At 30.2% G+C, this 9,437-nt stretch overlaps 1 pseudogene; it reads right to left on the bottom strand.

The window, feature by feature from the left end:
• Positions 1–8,766, bottom strand: part of LOC109332487 — a 13,310-nt pseudogene extending 4,544 nt beyond the window's left edge.

Below are 9,437 nucleotides of genomic sequence, written 5' to 3'. Positions count from 1 at the left end.
TAATGGAGATGAGTTTAGCCAAAAAGCTACTCGTATCCGCCTTTTTATTTTTGGCAAAGTATGATTCTATTTCTTCAAGGAAATTCCTTGCACTCTGACCCTAAGAAATAGAGTCATGGAACGCTTCTGGAGTAGAGCGTTTCATGATCATTATACACAATTGGTTAGGGTATTCACATTTCTCAATTTTAACCTCATCGAGGATTTTCGGAGTAGAAATGGATTTATCCACCTAAAGTGCCAGATCTAAATCCATACAGCCGAGAATAATTTCTACGACTTCCTTATAGATCTTAAAGTTTGTCCCATTTAGCAATGGGATGTTCTTAATTTGAGCATAAATATTTGCAACACTAGTAAAAGAACAAAACAAATTGTAATCATTCTTACAATTAAACTCACATTCAACTATAATACTTAAATTCAAATGATAATGGGGCACATCACGAGTTACCTAGCACAACATTAATATTCAATTTTTGGACAAATATATTAACTTGTAAGTGATACACTCAATGTTGTAATCAAACATTGATAATCTGTCAAACAATAAGTCTTTCTTTGGACCGACTTACTATTCACATGGAAAGTCATATGATTATCACACATGTATTGCTACAAGTATATTTGTAATTTGGGCCAAATAGTAATCTTCCTTTGGGCCAATTACTATTCGCATAAAATGCAAATATACAATTGGCTTGATATTTCATATCAATCACTAATGATACTCTTGTTTGTAATGGTCAAATATTGATCATAATACATGTCAAATAATAAACCTTTCTTTGGAATGATTTATCATTCACATATGCAACTTTGTAATAATCACATGTTTATCATCACATGTGTGTATACAATCCGACCAAATAATGATATTCCTCTAGGCCGATTAATACTCACATAGATACACATACGCACTAGCATTTGACATTTATTATGAACAATTCATAGAAAATATGTCACTTTGGCGACATATTTAATAGATTCACTTAAAATGTCAAACAATTTTATTTTCCAAAAGAAAAACCATTTAGTTAAATTTGATTCAACATAACCTTAATCCAAAACATATATTATTTATATCCACATATAAATACATATATCCATTATAGCCCATTGGTAGCATTGCATCATTTTCATCACCATGACTGCATTTCGAATTCTAGTAATGGTCCTTTTGAATTTTCCATAAAAAAATATATTACCATTTTATACATGATTAAACATGGCATGGCAAACTGTCAAAACAGAAACAATGCTTCAACAATAGCAACCACTTAATAATGTAATTAGTCACCAACCAATGCAACAAACCATAAGTGTTGCAACAAGTGGTGGATCTTGATCAAAATTTTAGGAGGGACAACAAAATTTAATTACAATTTGTAACTAAAATTAATTCAATAACAAAAAATATAAAGAATCATGCATTATTAGATTATAACTAAAATTTTCAGTTATTTCATTTTCAATATTAATCACTATGTTGTGTGCAATAAATTCATCTTCTATCTTCCTATCTAATTTTGTTTGGTTGTTTTTTTTGTTGAAAATGACATTTATGTTAATTGAACCACAATAGTTAAGATAAGATGAATAATTTGATAAAACAATATATGACTAACGACATATTGTTGAAAGTTTTTCAAACTTGAATGACTAAGAACATCAAGAATAAAATGTTGAAATTGACATCTCAAACTAATATTCTCTTGCTCATTAAAATCCATAACATATAATTACTAGACAAAAATAAATATTTTATCAATATCAAATAACTTATAAGCATTCTTAGGATATGTATGTATATATATTATCAATACAAACATAATCTCTTTCATTAAGTATAAATTAATTTCGAACTCACATGAAGTCATATTATTATAAGCAACATCAACATCTACACGTGTAAGAGAATTAGATCCATTATGTATAATTTTTAGAATGACACACAAGTTAAAAAATATTTATTTATCAAGTTTCAAATTAAATAAATATGCGAGCTTCAATTAGTATCTTCATAAAGATGTCATTTGAGTGTAGGTAAATATAGTACATGTGTTTTGCCAAATATTGTGTCACTCTATGTGTTACTTGTTATGATTGGCTGCAAAAAATTATTTTATAATTTAGAAGTTTAATAATTAAGTATTTTTCCGATCAATCACAACAAATAACACACGAAGCGACACATTTTATTCAACAACAAATATGTTCCGAGGAAAAATTCAGGGGGGCAGCTGCCCCCACGTGCCCCTATAATCCTCCACCACTGGTTGCAACCATTTAAACAAACAAGTCATGTAATATATATATATATATAACAAGATATGTTCACATAATAGACTCATCACAAGATACATAGCACAACATCAATTTCTAGTCTTTGGACAGAGAAATTAATTTGTAAGTGATACTCTCAACGTAATGATCAAATATTAACAATTTGTTCTGCCAAACAATAGCCTTTCTTTGGACCAACTAATATTCATATGAAAAAAACATTATAATTGTTACATATTCATCATAACATGTATCTTATTACTTGGCCAAATTGTGTCTTCCTTTGGGCCGAATACAATTCGCATAAATAACCTCATACTCATCTGTGTAATTTTAATCAATTTCCACAATAGAAATTACTTTGACAACATATTTCATCAATTAATTCAAAAATAATTATCAGACAAAAGGAAAACAATATGGGTTCATTATAAAAAATTATGATCTTGGAATTAAAATCTTCAGATTTGATATCTTTTATCATTAACAAATTTAATCCCACAATATAATTCTAAATCAAAAAAAAATATATTACATATATATCAATGCATAAAAATGGATGCAATGTTAATCAAATATAACCATGCATATCCTTAAAACATATATGTAACACTATATATATACCTTTTTAAGCATTAACCGTAACCATTATATATATATATATATATATATATATATATATATATATATATATATATATATATATATATATATATATATATATATATATATATATATATATATATATATATATATATATATATATATATATATATATATATTAACTTTAATCAGTAATTCCAAACATCAGAGGAACATCAAGCTCGAAAAAATTACATATGTAAATATGTATATTTTAACTCATAATATATACAAGATCATGAATTCCATATTGTACACGTATAAAATAAAAACACATCTTAACATGTACATACCTTATACATATACTTTAACAAATTGCAAAACTGTAAAGTGACAAAAGTCAATGTCCCACAGTAAGGCATTAGTGTAAATATAATATACATATTGCATAACAAAGTTATAAAAGTTAATGCATTGTTCATGTACATACCTGAATATATACTTCAACACATGTTATAGATTTATAATACAAATTACTCATAATTCAAATAAGCGGAAGCAGATAAAAGTTATCCTCATTATTCCTAAATACCTAATTTTTATAACCAATAGCGGAAGCATAAAAATCCCCAAATTTAAAAGTTAGGGTTCATAAATTTTTTTGGGGGAAAATCATCTTTAATGGAGAACCATAAAATTTAGAACCTAAAACTCTATTACCACTTGTTAGATATTTCCTGATGATTGGTGAAATACCAATCCTAGGATCTTGAATCTCATGATTCTCACACATAATATAAAATAAGGATACAAAGTCATACCTGAATCCATGTTCTCTAATCTACTCATTGATGTACCTTTTGAGAGAGTTTTGGTATGATGACCTTTCTCAACCAAATCCTTAATTTCTTTTGGGACCTTCATTTTCTCTCTGATGGGGAGAGGTGAAAACTATTTGTGATTTGGTGTCTTGGATACCATAATCGTTCCTTGTGTGTTAACTAATAGGGTTCCCATTATCCCCTATAGGCCAACCATTTGTGTATCCACTCATTAAGCCCATATCCGTTCTCAATTTTAGAAGCTATATGAGTTATCAGAAATTAGATCACTTATTTTACGACCCAAAATAAATAGCAAATATAATTATATTAAATATATGATGCCCACCTTAATTAGAAATTATGAATTTCTAACAATAAGTTCATACTAGTGGCGAAATATGTCTTTGTCTTTACAAATAATTCAAGGTATCATTCGACGTGATTTTGCATAAACAAAACATTTATAATATAGTCAAGCAATAATAAAATGAGAATTTTTTTCAAGAAGGGACATGGGAGAGGGAAGACACAATAAAGGAAAATGATCATATATGTTAAATTACCAGCCTCAAGAAATCCCCATGCTTTGTGTCCCCTGCTTCGATTGCTCTGTCTAAAATATCCCCTAATATAGCACTGGATAATGATTAAAAAAATGGTCAAATATATAATTCATTGAATATAATTATGAGATATAACTAACAATGAATGTTATCAATGATAATATTTTACAACACCTTATATTGTTTAACAATACAACTTGAAGGCACAAATATTATATAACTAAAGTAATTTTTTACCAAAGCATTTTCAAGTGCAATAAAAACAAAGCATGATAAAATTACCAATTATGTAACCAAATCATTGAAGTAAAGATGACTTAGCTACTTGTGTCTAATCATAAAGTGCATGACAATGCCCTTCTCTTCCTCTAGCTTCTTTCTTTTATCACCTATTTTCCTCTAACTTCTTTCTTTTATCACCTATTTCCACTATTAGGCATTTTCTCTTACCGGGTGATCTAGTCATGCTTATAGCTCATGGAACATGAGATCCATTTGGCATAGACTCTTGAGCTACCCTTACATGAGCCAATTTTATCTCTAAATTTGAAATAGTTTTGTCTGAAGCTCTACAATCAATTCATTCTCCTAAGTTTAACTTGAAAAATATGAAAAATAATTAAAATTAGGATGAATAGTATAAAATTTACTCCATGGAATTTCAGATTGGATAATATTTTCTTTTACCCTTGATATTCTATAATTCTAATAAAAAATATGTAAATTATTGGCTAACCATATCAAAGCATATTACTGATATGTTGGAAGCATATTACTATTTCAAAGTTAATGGATAATTTAAACATCGTTAACTTAGGTAGAAGGTGTAGGAGTGTTTAAACATCAAAATACTATTTATATTTTATTTTTAAACATAGAGAAGTAGTAGAGGTAGAAAAGAGAAATCAATTATGGATAAAGTAAAGATCACACATACAAAAAATTCACCAAGCTAACACAACATGTGGAAACAATGAAAGTATTGGCACTCCCAAATGCCTAGGTTCATAAGTATAGTTAGAGTGTAATATCTATACACTCCCAAATGTCGAGGTTTACAAATTTTAATATTGTCATATTACAATTTCTTCTTTTAGGTAAAATTAAAATGCATTTAATATCCATGAAGAGTATTCAAAATTATTAGGCTTTATATCATACCTAAGAAAATAAATAAAGAAAGAAGCAATTATTTTCAAGCCTTAAATGAGGGAAAATTAAATGAATATAATCCATAAAATGAATTTTGGAAAACTGAAAGAGTAAATATCAATTTGCAAGCCTTAAATGATGAAAACTTTTGAACAAAAAACACTACTAAAGACAAAATAAAATGTCAGCCACGAACCAATTAAACTAACAAAAGAACCCAAATGAATGCTATCTTCCACCACATGTAACCATAACAGACAGCGCCCAACAGCCGCTAGAACCACAAGAGATGAAAAATTGCCCGTAGGAAAAGTAAAATGCATAAAATCAATAAATAGAGCTAAAACACGATATCTTAAACAACAACTATTTTGAGTTATTTAAATTGATATTCTCTATTAGAAAGCCAACTTTTTTTTTAACAAAGAAGAGAGAGATGAGTTTGATGAGTTTGAGATGAAGAAAGAAAAGAGAGATGAATTTCAGTAATAGAGAAGAGAGAGAGATGAGTTTGATGAGTGGAGAGATGGGTCAGAGAAACAAAATAAAAATCCATCGTCCAACAGATGTACTAATGTAGACGTGTAAACCATACAATATTTGGGATTTCAAAATTCATACCATCTTTTGAGATCTTCAAGATGACACAATTAACCCTTTAAAATGTCAGGTGTCAATCATAGAAGATAGACATTTTCGAAATACCACCATATAAAGAAGTTAGATAGTGACAATTTTAGCCCCTTAAAATGCCAAGTGTTAATCATAGGCAATACATATTTTTTGTAATACACCACCCCTTTGCATTATTATATAGAAGCCAACAAATTTTTTTTTAAGAAAGGAAAGATATATGAGTTTGAGATGAAGAAAGAAGAAAGACATGAGTTTGAGATGAAGAAAGAAGAAAGAGATGAGTTTGATGTGTTTGTTATGAAGAAAGAAGAGAAATGACTTTCAGTAACATAGAAGAGAGAGATGATTTTGATGAGTGGAGAGATGCACTATAGAAACAAAGTGATAATCCACCATCAAGCAGATGTACTAATGTAGATGTGTAAACCATACAATTTTCGAGATTTCAAAATTCAAATCATCTTTTGAGGTCTTCAAAATATCACAATTAACCCCTTAAAATGCCACGTATCAATCATGGAACATAGACATTTTCGTAATACCACCATACAAAGAAGTTAGAAAATGACAATTTTAGACCCATAAAATGCCAAGTGTTAGTCATAAGTGATATGTATTTTTATAATATTACCAGTCATTTGCATTATTATACAGAAGCCAAATAATTTTTTGAAGAAAGAAGAGAAAGACGAGTTTGAGATGAAGAAAGAAGAGAGATATGAGTTTTATGTGTTTGAGATGAAGATTGTAGAGAGAGATGCCTTTCAGTAACATAGAAGAGAGAGATGCCTTTCAGTAACATAGAAGAGAGAAAGATAGATGAGTTTGATGAGTGGAGAGATGGGCCAGAGAAACAAAATGAAAATCCATTGTCCAAGAGATGTACTAATGTACACATGTAAACCATACAATGTTTGGAATTTCAAAATTCAAACCATCTTTTGAGGTCTTCAAAATGACACAATTAATCCCTTAAAATACCAAGTGTCAATCATAGAAGATAGACATTTTCATAATACCACCATATAAAAAAGTTAGATAATGACAATTTTAGCCCCTTAAAATGCCAAGTGTTAGTCATAGGTGATATGTATTTTTATAATAACACCATCCTTTTGCATTATTGTATAGAAGCCAATTATTTTTTTGAAGAAAGAAGAGAAAGATGAGTTTGAGATGAAGAAAGAAGAGAGATAACTTTTAGTAACATAGAAGAGTGAAATAAGTTTGATAAGTGGAGAGATGGGCTAGGGAAACAAAATGAAAATCCACGTCCAACAGATGTACTAATGCACACGTGTAAACCATACAATGTTTGGGATTTTAAAATTCAAACCATCTTTTAAGGTCTTCAAAATAACAGAATTAACCCCTTAAATTGTGAGGTGTCAATCATAGAAGATAGCCATTTTCATAATACCATCATATAAAGAAGTTAGATAATGATAATTTTAGCCCCTTAAGATGCCAAGTGTCAGTCATAGGTGATAAGTAATTTTGTAATACAACCAACTCTTTACATTATTATATAGAAGCCAACTATTTTATTCTAAGAAAGAAAATAGATATGAGTTTGAGATGAAAAAGGAAGAGAGAGAGATGAGTTTGATGTGTTTGAGATGAAGATAGAAGAGAGAGATGACTTTCAATAACATAGAAGAGAGAGAGAGACGAGTTTGATGAGTGAAGAGATGTGTAAGGGAAATAAAATGAAAACTCACTATCCAACAGATGTACTAATATACACGTGTAAACCGTATAATGTTTAGGATTTCAAAATTGAAACCACCTTTTGAGGTCTTCAAAATGCCACAATTAATTCTTAAAATGCCAGGTGTCAATCATAGAAGATAGAAATTTTTGTAATACCACCATATAAAGAAGTTAGATAATGACAATTTTAGACCATTAAAATGCCAAGTATCAGTCATATGTGATATGTATTTTTATAACACCACTATTAGATACCAGCAAGTTAAGAAGAAAATAGGACAAAAATAAAAATAGAATAGTGCATAAATTATATTAAACAATGCAGAAATTGTGCATTGCTATCATGGAGAATTGCAAGAGTACAATAAGAAAGCTATAAAATGCAGAAAGTATAATAGAGAAACTAAGGGAATAATCTCTCAATAGCCTGTGACAACAGTCACCCACAATTCCCCAAAATGATTCTTGCTGCCAGTATGTTGTTCGTCCTTCTCATATTCACCTTCCTTCCTTGATTCTAGGATATTCTATCCATTCATATTTTTCCAAGTGCCTTGTTGGTTAGAGTCATGTGAAACATGCTCATTTTATCTTCTTACTAAAATACTCTGATCAACTTTCTTTCTTCTTTGAAATACCCTCCTAATTGGAGGCCTATCAATACCCGCCCCAACGAGGAACACCTTGTCCTCAAGGTAAAAATCATGGAAAGTTTCATGGACTAATGTAAAATCTTCCCAAGTGCTGTCATGGTCTGGGACATCAGCCCACTTAATCAAGACTTCCCTATGCCCATTCAACAACTTTCGACTGAATAACACCTTTTCTGGAACTACTTGCAATTCCAACTCCTCTGTCAACCCAACTGGTAACTGCTGACAAGGGATACTAGTAGGAAGTGCATGTTTGAGCTGTGAAACATGGAAAAACAAGATGCACCCGAGAGTAATTCGGAAGCTGCAACTGATAGGCCACGACTCCAACTCTTTCAGCAATAGGAAAAGGGCCATAAAAACAAGGGCAAAAACTTGATAGGGCAAATCGCAAGTGCACAATTATGTCGTCAAGTAGTAAAATATCGATCCCATGAGGACCGAAAAACTCCTTTAATTATAACAATTAGTTTATACTTAACTCAAATAAGAAATAAAATTGAATTTAGAACAATTGCCAAGAATAATTATGAAAATAATCAAAAGGGATTGAAATCGAATTTAGGAAGAGTTCCCAGGATAAGGGTTACCGCCTTTACACACGCAAATCCTTGTTTTGCTCCTATTCATGAACTTTAAGTTGTAAGAGTAAATTATTCTTTGATATGTGTCATCCTCTCTCGAGCTCTGGCACATGTACTCAATTGAAGTTGCACCTACTCTCGTGGTATGATTATCAATCAAATCCTTTACTTGGATCTTTCTGTCCAATCGCATCGTAGCAACCCAAGCTGAATTCCAGAAACCCTCGAGAATCCTAATACTACTCTCGTGATTTAGGATTCTAGTTTGAATAACAGAATGGTCGGATAGTTGGTTTCACTTCTCGGTCCTTCCCCAATGTATCTAAGAGGCGTAATTTGTTGGTCAGACAACTCACACAAATAAAACTCAGTTTAATGATTCAAACCACAACACTCAATGAAATAGAAGTAAGAACAAGTATTTATTGAATATAAAAGGGCATA

This window comes from Lupinus angustifolius, chromosome LG18 (genome assembly GCF_001865875.1).
Source record: "Lupinus angustifolius cultivar Tanjil chromosome LG18, LupAngTanjil_v1.0, whole genome shotgun sequence".
Classification (NCBI taxonomy): Eukaryota; Viridiplantae; Streptophyta; class Magnoliopsida; order Fabales; family Fabaceae; genus Lupinus; species Lupinus angustifolius.
This window is presented reverse-complemented; position numbering and strand designations above follow the sequence as displayed.